Genomic DNA, 15,922 nt, shown 5'->3' with positions numbered 1-15,922 from the left:
CCCTACCTCTGAACCACAAGCCTGAATTCAGTTCTCAACTGTCCTAGGAGTATATATTAACATATTTGAACAGGTTGATTAAAAAACATCTACATCTACAGCCAGAGCTTCCAGCTTTATTTGTAGAAGGAACAAGGAAAGAGACATTTTCTCTTTGTTTTCCTTTTCTCTGTACTCTCATTGTGAGATATATTACTTGGTAAGTTGGATACTATGTTGGCAGGAATTGATAGAAAATGGGAAGGGGTGTCCTACTGCTATGCCCTTGCTTTTTTTTGTTACTGCCAGGGCCATCCAACTTCCTCCTCTCTGCCTCTTGATTATTTGTCTCTTGATTATCCAATGCACTTAATTCAAGTTTACAGGGTCAGGGAACTTGGCCCAAATTCCTGTCTTCCACTATTAATATTCAAACTCCAGCAACACTCAGGAGAGAGATGACAATACATACTCTAATCATCTAGGGACTGAATCTGTCAATAATTACCTTTCACTTTCATCAGTTTTATGTCCTGTACTCGTAGGTCTGTAGCTCACTCAGAGACATTTCACACTGTTTAATAACTCTTCACAGTGCTTTTCTTCTATTAATATCTCCATGTTCCTCCTGGAGATGCAGTACAGCTCCCGGAGTTTCCTCAATATGGTCAATATATTCCTCAGTACAGTCTTCCTTTGAGTTGTGTGGATGTCACTTATGACATAGTTAATGAACTCCCTGACCCAGAAAAAAGGGATCAAGTTCACTGCAGAATTTAACCAGCAGGCAGCAGTTCCAACTGTTCTGCCTCTGGTAGTAATCCTATGCTGGAGGAAAGGTCAGACTTCCTGCAGATATGTAAAATAAAAACCCACAAATTGCAATGCCTTGTGTAGTTAGTAGTTGCAGAATCTGTAGACAAGGTACACAATCTTAACAAAAAATTATCAGAAATATAATGAAGAGTTATGAACAAAAGCCAACTTTCTCTTTCAAATACTGATTGACCAGTTCTGTACTTTGAAAATTTTCTACTTTTGTTTTAGATTTCAAGTTTTTTTGACAGTTTCTGTTCTTTTAACATTATTGATATAAGTCACAAGAAAACTTTTCTCCATTAGTGGTCTGCTATAATTTATTCATATAATCCTGAATGCTCGCAATTAATTAGAGCCATAGAGCTATACAGCATGGAAACAGACCCTTCGGTCCAACTCATCCATACCAATCAAATATCCTAAATTAATCAAATCCCATTTGCCAGCATTTGGCTCATATCCCTCTTAACACTTCCTATTCATATAACCATCCAGATTTCTTTTAAATGTTACAATTGTACCAGCCTCCACCACTTCCTCAGGCAGCTCATTCCACACATACACCAGCCTGTGTGTGAAAACGTTGCCCCATCTATCCCTTTTAAATCTTTCCCCTCTCACCTTAAACCTATGACCTCTAATTTTGGACTCCCTCACGATGGGAAAAAGACGTTGGCTATTTACCCTATCTATGCCCCTCGTGATTTTATAAACTTCTACAATGAACTTCTATCGCTGAGCCTCTGACACTTCAGAGTGATTAGCCCCAGCATATATAGCCTCTCCCTATAGCTCAAGCCCTCCAACACTGGCAACATCATTGTAAACTTTTCTGAACCCTCTCAAATTTCATAATGTCCTTGTTGTAGCTGAGAGACCAGAATTGAATGCAGTATTCCAAAAGTGGCCTAACCAATATCCTATACAGCCACAACATGACCTCCCAATTCCTATACTCAGTGCACTGACCAATAAAGGCAAGCATACACCAAGCACCTTCTTCACTATCCTGTTTACCCGCGACTCTACTTTCAAGGAACTATGAACCAGAAATCCAAGCTCTCTTTGTTTAGCAACACACCCCAGGACCTTACCATTAAGTATATAAGCCTGGCCCTGATTGAAAAGAACATTTATTAATTACTTAAGTATCATTACTTAATAATATTGCAATAAGGAACTGCATGGTGTGCACACTTGCCTTGCTGTTAGCAAACTATTATCTCAGGGTTATATCTCTTGAATAGAAATGCTGTAACTACCTGAAGATCTCATAAATTTCTTGCAACTTGGAAGAGTATTTCATTTTGATATTTCTGACAGAGTAAGATAAAATCAAAACTAAAAGACCATTACATTTAATAACTGTAGTAGAGTTCTTTACTAATCTGGTTACACAGCTTAATTTATAGCAAAATAAGTCTGATATGGTCTTGTCAAGCATTAAACCCCCAATCCAGTTAATATATTCACATGTAAGTTTAATCCTTTGTTATGAGTTTCAATTTGGTGTAAAACCACGAGCAGACTATTAGTACAAGACAATCTATAAGTGTGATCTAACTTCAATACCTGAACAACTTTTTGAATTAATCAATTCTTCCTGGAGCAGCTGCCTGCAATGACCAAAACAAATATAACAGGTCAATGGGTCCTCTTGTGGTATAGTGGTCATTTCTGTACCCCTAGGCTGGGAGGCCAGGGTTCAAGTCCCACCTACTTCATCTGTGTATAATAATATCTCTGAACAGACTGGTGAGAAAAATAGGTTAAATTATTTTTTTAAATTAAAATTTTAATTGAACAATGGCTTCACTTGCAGTGCAGTGATAGTGTCCCTACTTCTGGACTGGCAGCCTGAGTTCAAGACCCACCTAGTCTGTAGGTGAATAATAACATCTCTGCAAAGGGTGATTAGAAAAATAGATTATTTTTTTTTAAAAAATCAAGTCAATAGGGGGCTCTTGTAGTGCAGTGGTAGTGTCCCAGTTTTGAAACCAGAAGACCTGGCTTTAAGTCTTACCTGCTCTAGAGCTGTGTTGTAACATCTTGGAACAGATTGATTTGGAAAAAAAGCTCAATGACAAAAAGAAGGACATTAATCGAATTGGCTTTCACTCCAAAGAGAACAGCAGGCACAGCCAATGTTAAATACTGGGTCTCACAAACAAACTGCTTGCAGCTAAGATGCAAGTTGAAAGCATCTGCCTTTCTTTTACAATCAGATGGCAAGACCCTGCCACTGGAATCTCAAAGAACAGACCCTGGCACAAGAGAAGTGGACGATCATGGCTTGACAACAGATGGAGTCTGGGTGTTGTGAAATACGTTACATAATTGGAAGCTTTTTCTTCACAATAATAAAATGCTTTACATTGGTACCTTGCATTTAATAACCTGCTTTACTGGCTGCAGCAGAAGCTTTCAGTTTAGAAAACTGTGATAAATAAATGGGTTCAAAGACATTTTCAGTCTTGTGCTTTGCTACATATAGATAGGATTCTTGCAGTTTTGCAATAGAATAATTTATGTGATAATTGAAACATTTTGTCACCATTCCATCGTGTAAATAGCTACCTAGCCTGGCAATGCTAATTAAGTTATCTGACTGCCACAGATTTGACACAGTTTTGACAATATGACTGTACTGGAATGAAAACGTTTGAGCATCATTGAGATCAGTGCCAAGCCTTACCTTGGGATATATCTTTGTTGCACTTTGAAGACTTTACATTTACACATATATTTTGTGCATCAAAAACACTTTTACTATACAATGGTTGTGCAAGTCATTTTTGCAGTGGTTCAGGTGTTTAGAATGGGCCTAAGTTGGTGTTAGAAAGTTCTTGGTTTCTTTGTGTTGCTAAAGAAATGGTGTAATAAGGAAAACATTACTTAAGAAAGATCCTCCTGTGGCTTTATCTTGCTGTAAGGCAGCAAGAGAGACAATATCATGAGACATTGCATCACTTCCTATTATGATATAAACTGTCTTGGTAGTGTCTTACACAGTCAGAAATAACATATATTGCAGGATCACGCAATTAGAAATAATATCTTATACTACAGATGGATAAAAATAATTGTTGCAAGTTGGAAACATTTAACTTATGGTGGCATTACATCAAATTAAAAATTCAATGAACATGTTGAAGCTGTTGCCAATTGTTAAGTCCTTGGTTCAGTTGGCTGACACCAATCCAATTTGTGCACTCTTAGTTCAAATTAGAATTAAAATGAAACAAGCTTGTAAGTACAGTACTTACATCTGCCAGTTGCTCTTCAGGGGGCCAAATCAGAGCTGGACTGCTGACTGTCTGCTGATCAACTATTGATAACAAAGAAAAGCTTTGCAAGGCCCCAAAACTGACAGTGCTGACTTTTCATGTTGAGCTTAGCTGCTGAGCTTTACCTAAAAACCAGCACTCATCACTTTTAAAGATTTAAGCATGCAAGTATTGCTAAGGGCTTAGCAGGCAATAATCATAGAAAAATTGCAGCATTACTGAATAGTTTATACATTTTTGTCCACCCAATGTTTGCGTATAATTAGCATAATATGAGCACATTATTTTCACATTAAATGTAAGTATATATAATAGATTTTATGTATACACATGTAATGTTTTGTGATGTTTATTTAATTTGATACCAATTTTGAAATATGGAAATGATAAAGTACCAAATGATTTTACAACCAAAATATTGATGTAAACATGAGGAAAATAATCACGGGTAGTTCTCCTACAACACGGTAGTTACGTTCCAGTGTGACACCGTGTTGTAGAAAATCGCACAATATAAATAACGAGGCCTATGAGAAAAAAAGGGTTGGGCCGAATCAACAAAATTATCAGTAAAAATCAAAGCAAAAATAGTAGTTAGTTTAAAACAAAAAATAACACAGTCTAAGTAAATCATTAAATCATATATTTTAATGAAATAATACAGTAAATTTAACACTTTAACACTAAAATTACTGACTACAACACTATACCTTTCACGAAGCTCTTCACCAGAAAGCGCACAAGCCAACTGACCACGTGATTCTGATGTGGAAGTCCAATCCTCCTCAGGTTTCTCCCCCAGTTTGAAATAATGTCCTTCTAAATGTAAACTACAATTTCCAGTTTCAAGATAAGTTCCAAGGTTCGCAGAGCTGATTACATTCCTGTTTTAGCTGAACAAACTGAATTTGCATTTTGCAGAAAGAGGATCCTGAGGCTGGGTTTTGCTGTTCAGCTGGTGCCTGGGATGGAATCTCATAACAGCGAACAAGAGTTTGCTTTATAAAAAAAAGTCTGCAATTCACCAATCACATTACAACCAAATCACATTTAATAAATGTGTGTTATAAGTGAACTACCTGAGTATCGGTGTCCAGGTGATTCAATGATGAAACATGCATATGTCAATGTTACTGCTATCTGCTTATATCGGCAATCGACTTTCAGTTCCTAAGACAGTTACTGTGAAAAGAATAAAACACCATTTTCATAAAAGTGACCTTGTGTTGAGAGATTCAATAATACTGCGATATAGGCGGCATTTTCCATTTCTTTTGAAACCTTTACATCAGTGTCAAATGTGGATCCTGACACCACACTGTGTCTGGAACAGTCACACAACAGTGATTTTGCCTGAATTGGTGAGTCAGTACCCGAGGGTATATCACATTCCAATGGAAATATTGCAAGGTCTTGAAGTACAGTGTCAATTGGAGGCCTTTCCAGAATTGAAAGTGCAGCATTCTGCCATTGTACATAAGAAAGAAGGAGAGTGCCTCTATTTTAGGAGGCTGTTGCCATGTCCCTGATGTCCCAGGAGCTGTACAAACTGACTGGAAAATTCCAGTAGCATTTGATAGTTATCCTTAATTGACTTTGAAATTATCATAACAAATAGCTGCTGCTTGAGGGCATTTCTACCCACTGGCAAAATAGCTCAGGGTAGAATGTCAGAGCACAAATCCTGTCCCAAATTGAGTGTCCTTCTGAGTGTTGTGACCAGCACTAAATGATTTTTACAGATCTCGTGATGTGATGACATCTGCAGTTTGAACCAATGTATAGAGTTCATAGAACATAGAACATAGAACATAGAACATAGAAGAATACAGCGCAGTACAGGCCCTTGGGCCCTCGATGTTGCGCCGATCCAAGCCCACCTAAACTACACTAACCCACTATCCTCCATATACCTATCCAATGCCCTCTTAAATGCCCATAAAGAGGGAGAGTCCACCACTGTTACTGGCAGGGCATTCCATGAACTAACGACTCGCTGAGTGAAGAACCTACCCCTAACATCAGTCCTATATCTACCCCCCCTTAATTTAAAGCTATGCCCCCTTGTAATACCCGACTCAATACGCGGGAAAAGGTTCATACTGTCGACCCTATCTAACCCCCTAATCATCTTGTACACCTCAATCAAGTCACCCCTAAACCTTCTTTTCTCTAGTGAAAACAGCCCCAAGTGCCTCAGTCTTTCCTCATACGATTTTCCTTCCATACCAGGCAACATCCTGGTAAACCTCCTCTGCACCCGTTCCAATGCCTCCACATCCTTCCTATAGTATGGCGACCAAAACTGCACACAATATTCCAGATGCGGCCGTACCAGAGTCTTATACAACTGCATCATGACCTCAGGACTCCGGAACTCAATTCCTCTACCAATAAAAGCCAGTACGCCATATGCCTTCCTCACCGCACTATTTACCTGGGTGGCAACTTTCAGAGATCTGTGTACATGGACACCAAGATCCCTCTGCTCATCCACACTACCAAGTATCCGACCATTAGCCCAGTACCCCATCTTTTTGTTATTCTTCCCAAAGTGAATCACCTCGCACTTAGCTACATTGAATTCCATCTGCCACCTTTCTGCCCAGCTCTGCAGCTTCTCTATATCCTGCTGTAACCTGCCACATGCTTCCTCACTGTCAACAACTCCTCCGACTTTCGTGTCATCCGCAAACTTGCTCACCCAACCTTCTAACCCCTCTTCCAGGTCATTTATAAAAATGACAAACAGCAATGGTCCCAAAACAGATCCTTGCGGAACACCGCTAGTGACGGCACTCCATGGAGAAACTTTGCCATCAACTACTACCCTCTGTCTTCTTCCATCCAGCCAATTCCTAATCCAAACCTCCAACTCACCCTCAATGCCATATCTCCGTATTTTCTGCAGTAGCCTACCATGGGGAACCTTATCAAACGCCTTACTAAAATCCATATATACCACATCTACCGCTTTCCCCTCATCAACCTCCTTCGTCACCTTTTCAAAGAATTCAATAAGGTTTGTGAGGCACGACTTGCCCTTCACAAAACCATGCTGACTATCCTTGATCACATTATTCCTATCTAGATGTGCATAAATCCTATCCCTTACAATTCTCTCTAAGACTTTGCCCACAACAGAAGTGAGACTCACCGGCCTATAGTTACTAGGGCTATCCCTACTCCCCTTTTTGAACAAGGGAACCACATTTGCTATCCTCCAGTCTTCTGGGACTACTCCTGTAGACAAAGAGGACATAAAAATCAAGGCCAATGGCTCTGCAATCTCCTCCCTTGCTTCCCAGAGAATCCTAGGATAAATGCCATCAGGCCCAGGGGACTTATCTATTTTCACCTTTTCCAGGATTTCCAACACCTCTTCTCTACATACCTCAAAGCCATCCATTCTACTTATTTGTGCCTCAGTATTCTCATCGACAACAATGCCCTGTTCCTGAGTGAATACTGAAGAAAAGTATTCATTCAGTGTCTCCCCAATCTCTTCCGCCTCCACACGCAACTTTCACTCTCCAGTTACTAAAATTGCGGAACAATCAACTTGAAAAACATGGAACTTGATTTCCTTCCTATGTGGAGTAAGCCTTAATTTGACATAGAAGAAAAAAAGGATATAAAACAGGAAAGCAGAGCATGGATTTTTGAGCACCAAACTCTGGGCCAACTTATGTTACAATAGGCAAACTGCACAACTAGCAGGTGCATATTCATATGACCTATTAGTGATTTAAATAAACCACAAACTCAATCTATGTTGGTTTCCGTCTGAAAAATACTCATGACTTTTTATTCCAAAATTTCAGTGAAATATCTTGTTTTTTTTTAAAAGTCACTTGCTGCTGAGGAGAGGGTGAGAAACATTTTGCAGAAGGGGATAAGAGGAGACCCTCAGGAGGAGGGATTGATTGGACCATCTCGAAGTGAATGATGAGAACCAGGGAGTCACAGTTTAAGGTTGAGGGATAGTTCACTGAGGGTTGAGATGGAGAGAAATGTCTTCACCCAGAGAGTGTGGGGAGCCTATCGAATTCTCTGCCACAGAAAGCGGCTGAAACATTGAGTGTTTGGAATGCTGCATTCAATTCCGATCTCCCTGCTATAGGAAAGTTTTCTGAAACTTGAAAGGGTTCAGAAAAGATCTACAAGAATGTTGCCAGGGTTGGAGGGTTTGAGCTACAGGGAGAGGCTGAACTTTTCCTTGGAGTTTTGGAGGGTGAGCAGTAACCTTATTGAGGTTTATGAAATCAAGAGGGGCATAAATAGGGTGAATAGACAAGCTCTTTTTTCCCCCAGGGTAGGGGAGTCCAAAACTAGAGGGCATAGGTTTACAGTGAAAGAAGAAAAAATTAAAAGGGATCTAAGGGGCAACATTTTCATGCAGAGGTGGTGCATGTATGGAATGAGCTGCCGGAGGAAGTGATGGAGATTGGTACAATTACAACATTTAAAAGCCACCTGAATGGGTATATAAATAGGAAGGGTTTAGAGGGATATGGGCCAAATGCTGGCAAATGGGACTAGATTAATTTAGAATATATGGTTGGCATGGATGAGTTGAACCAAAGGGTGTGTTTCTGTGCTGTCCATCTCTTTGACTCCATGACTCCATTTGTCTTTTGATTTATGAGACAGTGGGTTGGCCATAATGATTTGCAAAACCAATATGTTTTTAATTAAATGGTTTACAAATGAAAGTTGGATTGTAGCTCTGCCAATAGATTAAGTTAACTTTGGCTAGAAAAACATTAGTTAGGCCCAAATTTAACAGCAAACATGGCAGCAAATCTAATCCATATATTGATTTCCCAGTGTTTTAAGCAAATTCCTGATATATATAAATACAAGAAATCTGTTGCTTCAGAGTACACTAGCAAAGATCTGAGAGGAAAGATCTCCTAATAAATAAATAATTACTGAATCTTCCAGGTTTTTCCTTTGAAAAATGTGTAATTTAAAAGAAATATTTCAACTATGTCTGGAATTAAACTGTAAATTTAACAGTGGAAGGTGAAATACAAATGAGAGCTGTTTTTGTATTAACATAGGCCTTAAAATAGGATTTGCTCATGATGGAAATGATCTATATTTTAAGTCCAGTTTTCTCTTAATTAATTTTAGCTTTGTGGTGTAAGCGAGAGGAGGAGGTATAGATTTCAATTAGTTAGGTTTTGAAGAAAATTGTTTATGTGTAAAATGTTAACTTAATTATCTTTGCCTTTCTGTGAATTTCAATTAGTTAGGTTTTGAAGAAAATTGCTTATGTGTAAAATGTTAATTTAATTATCTTTGCCTCTCTGTGAATTGGCAACAACCTGAATGAATTTAGATAATACCTTTTTAATAAATGCCATATTTTAAAAAACACAGAACACTGTATCCCAGTGCCCTAATCAGAACCCTTTCTGATTTGATATTTTCCTAAACATGTGCACGTTCTGGAGATGTGAATGATTGTGACCAGCCTGTGTATTGTTAAATGTTTAAAACAGGAAGTAACACTGAGGACCTCTGGAACTATGAGTAAACAAAGCATTGAAAAGCAAGTGTGTGTAAAGTGTCCTTCATATTAATGCAAATTTATTTTTTTAAGAAGAACTTCAATTCTGCAGAAAGCATATTTATCAATTTCATGAAAAAAGAAGATAATCTTTAATGTAGCATGTTTAAAATTTGAAATTTCTTCCCTAATAAACATAGTAAAATTTATGGATGAATAATGTATGTTCTTCCATACGCAATTTTAATGGAAAGGGTAATGAATTTAAAGTAACCTGATTTGGCTAAAGTTTGCCTGGACCTTTGGATAAGTAAAGGGGTTTTCTCAATGTAGATGGTTAGAATTTACAGTGCAAATCAAATGCAGTAATTCCATATTTTTTCAAATATGAAAGTACAAAGAGTTCAAAATAGACAAGGCAAGCAAATGAGGACAGCATCTGATTATTCAAATATTGCTATTTAAGATATAATTGCATCTTCTTAAATAAAATTTGCAGAAAATACATGCTACTCATATGACTTCCCAAACCAGGTCTATAGTCTTTGATTTTCCATGAAATTTCTTTGTAATATAGGCTTTGATTAAAGCCATTTTTCACCAATATATGCTGGTACAAAAGGATTCTGTGCAGATGGCTTTCAGAAATTTCAGGCAGCAAAATCACGAGCTCTTAGCACGTTAAGCACTATGGAGATCTCTACATATGTTATTATGATCAAGGCAGCTTTGGGAGGAAGAGGAATGAGAGAACTAGCATAGATTAAGTTGCATTATAAGGGATGACCAGTCAGAAGGTAACTTTCCTTCAGAGACTACTGATACGCAACTTCATTGATGATGTATTATAAGGTGTCTGATTCCATTGACTTCATTGCTTCTTGTAGCAAAAACAACATCTAGATCCTGCTTCAGATACTCCAACAATAACCCTCCACCCTGTGTTCAACCTCTTCCAGTGGGAGAGGGGATCAGTTTAGCTCAGTTGGTTGGATGGTTGGTTTACAAAACAGTATGATGCCAATAGTGTGGGTTCAATCCCCACACTGGTTGAAGTTACCATGCAGGACTCTGCTTTTCAATCTCTCCTCTCACATAAGAAATGGTGACCCTCACTATGTAAATCACGACTGGTTATCTTTCTCTAATGAGAGAGCAGCCCTGTGGTCTGGTAAGACTATGGCAACTTGACTTGGCCAGTGGGAGAGGATATGGAACTATCCTCCTCACCGCAGCATAAGTTTGGCATTGTAACTAGATGTGAACAGCTTGCAGTTTCTTATTAAAAGTGCTGATTGTGGATATATGACAGGGTACCTTTGATTCTGCCAAATTGTGTTCAAATTACTACATTCCATATTTGTTATCTATTGAAATAACTGAGTAATCATTCTGTTCTAAATATTGTAATCCTCCAGAAAATGTTTTATTCCAAGGGGGCTGTTGCTTTTTCTAATAATCAGTTTCTCTTTTGATCTTTACTGAGGGACAATAAAACAGCCATCTCACTTGCATCCATGACTGTGAAAACTGCATACAACTGTCCAATTGTTGGTGAACATTAGGATATCAAACCATTCAAATTTTACAACACCAATGGAAGTGACTTTGTCGATTTTCTCTGTCCGGGTCTTCCTAGAGAAATCCAAAGAAACGTCCATTTCCCACATCTCTTTCTGAGTGGAATTTTTCCAGATCTTGAATGACATGGATAATGGGGAGTCAGGTGGGAAAATATGATGAGAATGGACAAATTAAAACAAATCAAGAAACAAAATCCGATTTTGCACACAAGGTTTTAATGGCTAGAATAGAATTTTGCTAGTGAGTGGCAAGGGGCCTATTTGCATGTCATAGAATCCTACAGTGTAGAAACAAGCCATTGGGTCCATCGAGTCCACACCACCCCTCCAAAGAGCATCCCACCCAGACCTGTCCTCTAACCCTGCACTTCCTATGGCCAATTAACGTAGCCTGCACATCCTGAACACAATAGCCAATTTAGCATGGCCAATCCACTTAATCTGCACATCTTTGGGCTGTGGAAGGAAACTGGAGCACCCCGGAGGAAACCTACACAGACATGGGGAGGATGTGCAAATTCCACACAGGCAGTCACCCAAGGGTGGAATTGAACCCGGGTCCCTGGCACTGAGAGCCTCTGTGCTACATGCATTAACAACTCATTGTGATTGTAATCTCTCCTAATTTATATGTAGTTTTCCATTTACACAGACAATGTTGAGAAACTAATGGTGACAATTTCCAACATGGAGGTCAGAAAAAGAAACTAACATACCTTGCCAGCCTCTTCTCTGGGTTTTCACGTTGTCTGGCATTCCCCAACTTCTCAGGTCTCACTCCACAGGCAATGACTGCCTGCATCCTTCATCCACAGACATTGGCATCAACAAGCACTAGCTTCATCACATCATCATTGCACATCTCTGACTCACTTATAACCAGTTCTATATTTCAGTATTGCTCTTTGGAGCATACAAACACATTTTGTTGCAATGTTGCTGCCAGATGATTTTGTGCACAGGAACAAGTATCCATCTCCTGCATCAGAACAGGATGCATCTCAGGCCCCTTTGCTTTTATGCTGAGCATTGGCTCACTTTGTGCCTATTTAAATACTCAATGCATCTCTGCCTTATCTTCTGTGCTATTTTGTTCATCGCCACTCTTTTAGAACTTAACAGGCTCACAGTATTTCTATCCTGTCTTACCTTTTAGGTGATCATCCCTTTCTTATTTCTCAGTTGCACTAGCAAACCTCACCCCACGCCCCCCAGGATACTGGTGACCCTCCAATTAACATGCAATCGATCTTTTTGTACAAGTTCCACTGCCTTGGAAGAGATGCTGATGATCCAAGAATCTGAAACTCTCTTCACTGCAGCAGCTGTTTAGCCACGTGATAAGAAGGGTTCTGTTGTGTCTGAACTTGGTTTCTCCTCCTACTCATTTGTACCCCCACCCTGTCCTCTTGTAAAGAAACTATACTTGGAGAGAGGTCAAAGTTTGTTCATCTCTCTGTCACCTTGGTGGAGAGCAGATCTGTTCAACAACTGTGGTGGACTTGGCTCTCCATAGCATCTGCCAACCTGTCCATGGAGACAGCAGCCATATACATATTAGTACCGTGGTGCAGATAGGTACATAGAACATAGAACATTACAGTGTAGTACAGCCCCTTCGGCCCTTAATGTTGCGTTGACCTGTGAAACCACAGGTGAACTCCTTCAACCTGTGATACAGTTTACTGATTGCCGACAACAAACTGCATGCTGCTCCTCTTCCAGCTTAGGCATTTTAATGAAGTTATTAATGGATAACATCATGGGATCCTCTCTTGCCTTCTGAGCATGTGATTAGTCTCCAGCTATCTTCGGAGTACTTGTGACTTGGAATGTTTCTTTCTCAGTCAGCTGAGGAGACATGGGAGCAATAGTGTGCTCACTAGAATGTGCTCCTTAGACTAATCTAGCTAAAATACCCACCAAGGTGTCATTATCTGAGCTGTTGGAGAGTGCAGGAGACAGTCTTGCTGGACCTCCTTCTGAGGGGTCTCTGTCTTCTTCCTCAGACAGAGAAGAGGAGAAGATGACTAAAAGAGCTACTATCATAATAAACAAAATAGTAAATGGTTGCTTCTAACATTTTTTGTGATTTACTTTGATCTGTGTTGCATACTGACAGTCTAACTTAATTCTGTGCTGAGGCTTTCCTGTCCTCTGATGCTAATTCAACCCGGACTCCTTTAGATTATCCCTTAACCTAACTCCTAGTCACTTTCAGCCTCTCCAACACCTGTCTACCCACTTCCTGTGATCACTGTGCTTTCAAGCCCATTGTACCATGTCATATGTAGAATTTTGAGCAGTACAGCAAGTTCTTGTATTTTCCCTTGAATTCGCGTCCTTTTGAATAATTTGCTTAAAGGGAAGAGAGCACTGCTACAGGATTTATTTACAAATTATCCTGAACCTTCCCGTCAGGTCATTTGTATTAATTTTTGCAGCTGAGCTATTTAATATGTATCAAAAGTAAAAAGAAAGAAGAAAATCTCACTCTTGCATTGCATGATGGGCTAAAGCACGATTTATAAGTACAGAACAATCTCGGTTATCTGATCATCAATTATCTGAATTTTGGATTATCTGAACAAGATCTCAAGGTCCTGTAAAAACGTTAACTGTTATCTGAATAATCAGTTACCCGAACAATCAGTTATCCAAACAAAATACTCCCCGCCTGTCTTGTTCAGATAATCGAGGTTGTTCTGCATTAGTAGTTGTCAAGGTCATTGCTGGTATGAAGAATCATGGCAACAGAAAACTGATTATGTTAAAGGAAAGTCAATTGTAAATGTGAAAACTATGTTGGATTTTAATAGCGGTCACAATATTTTGCACAGCAATTAATCCTTCTTGATTTGATATGCAGACTGTTACAGAGAGGCCACTTGAAGGACTACTTATCGCTTATGTATTCTGTGGTGACCTTTGTGTTTTTCCAGTAGTTTATTACAAGCTTAAAGCAGGTTCAGGAATTTTGCTCATAAACATGTTATAGCAGAGTTGCAACCAGCAATGGCATGATGAGGGTGAATTCATCAGTTCAGTGCAATTCATCTGGGTGCATACTCTTATCTGAGCATAGAGCTTTAATAAATCAATTTTCTTTTCTATCATTTTACAAATTGTCTTGCATCCTGTATGAAATGCAACAATTCTGACAATAAATCTGCATTGCAAACCCTTATGTTTAATCTTGCCAGAAGCACTGGGGTTCACAGGTCCAAGAACCAATTTCTAATGAATCAGAGTATGTCACTTTATTTAAGATGTAGTGGTGTCAGTTTGATAATTATTGCACAGGAAATTTGTTTATACTTGCAATCAAATGCTACTAAATTTTCAAGTCTTTAAAGAAGTTAAAATTAGTGTGATAAATTAATTTTCCATGCAGGATAAATACAAGATATTTACAGATTTCATTTTTAATTTAAATTTTTTTTTGTCTTTGCATGTGAAAACATGCAAGGCTAGGTATACAACATAAAATCATTTTGTATTTCATGTTGAAAATTTTGGGCTGTTTTCCCATTTTGACTTAAAGTGTATTGTTGAATGAGATTAATTGCGCCCTGTCTGCCATGGCTTTGAGCAACTTTTTTACACCATCTTCCACTCTACATCTCATTAATTTTGCAACTGGGCTTTTGGATGCCCTTCTTGGGGTATTATGTAGCCCAAGAGGTGGTAGTGTTGTACCTCAGCCAGAATCTTCCAGCCAAGAGTGTGGTGCTGGAAAAGCACAGCAGGTCAGGCAGCATCCGAGGAGCCGGAAAATTGACGTTTTGGGCATAAGGCAGAATCTTCCAGTGTTCATGCTGTTGATGCCTATGTTAAAGCTACACGACACTTCAGAAATTGAAAGACAGGCGCAGTCCCTCATACTATGGTGCTTCAGCTTCTACATTCACATTGTCCAGAGGAAAGGAAAGCTCACTCCCCACTTTCCCACTCCAGGAATCTGGAGGTCTTGGTGGATGGGATGATGGGGTGGAGACTGGACTTTTGTCCTGTGGTCCATCAATGGTTTACGCTCTACAAGGGTAAATTCCACCATTTTCTCCCTGCTACGTCACATTTACTGAGCCGCCGTTCACTCCAATTCTTCCTCTGCACATTCCTTTCACCAAGGTTCACTCTCACTATTGCATGCATCATTTACACTCAGCAGGTCACGCCCAATTCATCTTCCCAAACTATTAATCCTTCCTTCCCTCTGAGCTATAAAGCAATGCAAGGCACAGAGATTAGAGAAAGTGAGGACTGCAGAGACTGAACATAAACCCTGTTCATTAAGAAAGCAATATAAACCTCACAGAGATTGACAGCCTGTAGAACAGTGCTAAAGTCAATAGAATAAGCTAAAAAAGCAGTGTGAAGTGTACATAGCTTGGCAGCCTCCAAGACTGCTAAGAAAATAAGATTAATAAAATGGATCCTGTGTGTAGATGCTGAGTTGTGTATCAGTCTGTGCATAAAGTGAGCTGGCAGAAACTTGCAAGTCCTAGGTGTCATTGAGCTCTGAAGCAAATTGTTGAAGGGCTGAAGTGGTGTGTGACTTGGTCCAACAGCAGACATGATGTTGATGATATGAGGCTGGTGGTGTGACAATGCTAATTTGTGTGAAGGAAAGGTCAAGGAGAATTGGTGGCCATGGAGCATGCAGGGATTTGTTGTGAAGGAGCAATTGCATGGTGGCTGAACATAAAGCAAGCTGTCACCATCAGTTACCTGCT

The 15,922-nt window shown here is 39.3% G+C and overlaps 1 long non-coding RNA gene across 2 annotated transcripts in view; it reads right to left on the bottom strand.

Annotated features, from left to right (window-relative positions):
* Positions 1-5,750, bottom strand: part of LOC122554783 (uncharacterized) — a 34,036-nt gene extending 28,286 nt beyond the window's left edge. The window contains exons 1-2 of one of the 2 annotated variants that reach the window (XR_015758171.1): positions 4,796-5,750; positions 4,065-4,126 (exon numbers count right to left, since the gene is read on the bottom strand). This is a non-coding gene — a long non-coding RNA (uncharacterized LOC122554783). The remainder of the gene's footprint in view (positions 1-4,064; positions 4,127-4,795) is intronic. The other variant, XR_006313079.2, reaches the window with a different exon arrangement.
* Positions 5,751-15,922: the final 10,172 nt, after the last annotated feature.

This window comes from Chiloscyllium plagiosum, unplaced genomic scaffold (assembly GCF_037043375.1).
Source record: "Chiloscyllium plagiosum isolate Xiang-an unplaced genomic scaffold, Cpla_swu_hap1 HiC_scaffold_9, whole genome shotgun sequence".
Classification (NCBI taxonomy): Eukaryota; Metazoa; Chordata; class Chondrichthyes; order Orectolobiformes; family Hemiscylliidae; genus Chiloscyllium; species Chiloscyllium plagiosum.
The sequence above is the reverse complement of the archived record's forward strand: the minus strand, read 5'-3'. Positions and strand labels throughout refer to the sequence as shown.